Genomic DNA, 1,268 nt, shown 5'->3' on the forward strand with positions numbered 1-1,268 from the left:
CCATATGGTTCCCTGAATACCACCAAGAGTTTCCTCTAAGGAAGTCTTTTTGGATCATTATTAGTCAATTATTTATAACACTGTATCACTGTATCACCGTCATTGATTTGCTCCAGTGGGCACCAGTAATGTCTCCTTTGTGAGACTTGTTGTTACTGTTTTTGGCATATCGAATATGCCACAGGTAGCTTGCCAGGCTCTGCTGTGAAGGCCAGATACTCTCGGTAGTTTGTCGGACTCTCCGAGTCAGACGGAGGAATCGAACCTGGGTCTACCGCGTACAAGGCAAACGCCCTACTCCAGTGCTATTGCTCCAGTCCTCAGTTCAGCAGCACATATAATAAAATTGGAACTACACAGAGAAGATTAGCATGGTCCCTGCACAAAGATGACACGCTCCAGCCAACAATACAAAATAAATTATTCAGCATCTGCCTTTGGGGCAGGCTTGGGTGGTAGTGCGAAAACTCGAAATAAAGATTGTGGAATGGTGTAATGGTGGTGGGGTTGATGTTGAAATATTGAATGGAATCAGTTATTGTGAACTACTGTTTGAATTTTTTTTTTTTTTGCCTTTTGGGTCACACCCAGCGATACTCAGGGCTTACTCCTGGCTTTGCACTCAGGAATTACTCCTGGCAGTGTTTGGGGGACCATATGGGATGCCGGGGATCGAATCCAGGTCGGCCGCGTGCAAGGCGAACACCCTACCCACTGTGCTATCGCTCCGGCCCCTACTGTTTGAAAAATTTAAAAAATAAATAAATAAATAAAAATAGTGGTTCTGAAGCACAAAACTAGGCTTAACCCCCGAACACTGCTAGGTATGGGTCCTCTCTCTCTCTCTCTCCCGCTCTCTCTCTCTCTCTCTCTCTCTCTAATTAATGATATTGCTTCTGAGATTTTCCTGCATAGATTGTTCCAATACCACATCCTCAGATTATTTACTTCCCTCCAACATTGTCTCAAGGTCCTTACTCACTCCCAGCGAGTACCTATTGTAGAGTACAATAGAGATCCAGAGAGACAGCACGGTTGGGAGGGCACTTGCCTTGCACTCAGCCAACCCAAGGTTCAATCACCAGCATCCCGTATGGTCCCCTAGGGTCCCCGAGCACCATCAGGAATGATTCCTGAGTGCAGAGCCAGGAGTGAGCCCTGAGCAATGCCTGGTGTGGCCCCAAACAAAACAAAACAAAAATAGAGTTCATCAGGAAACCCCAGAAGCGATTTCTGCAGAGCAAATGGAGAGATAACTACACATGTTC

At 46.0% G+C, this 1,268-nt stretch overlaps 1 non-coding gene across 1 annotated transcript; it reads left to right on the forward strand.

Moving 5' to 3' along the window:
• The first annotated feature begins 316 nt into the window (after positions 1 to 316).
• LOC129404548 (U6 spliceosomal RNA) lies at positions 317 to 425 on the forward strand. Its single transcript, XR_008629945.1, has one exon. It is a non-coding gene; the product is annotated as a U6 spliceosomal RNA (small nuclear RNA).
• Positions 426 to 1,268: the final 843 nt, after the last annotated feature.

The sequence above is a fragment of the Sorex araneus genome, chromosome 4 (assembly GCF_027595985.1).
Source record: "Sorex araneus isolate mSorAra2 chromosome 4, mSorAra2.pri, whole genome shotgun sequence".
NCBI classification, from domain to species: Eukaryota; Metazoa; Chordata; class Mammalia; order Eulipotyphla; family Soricidae; genus Sorex; species Sorex araneus.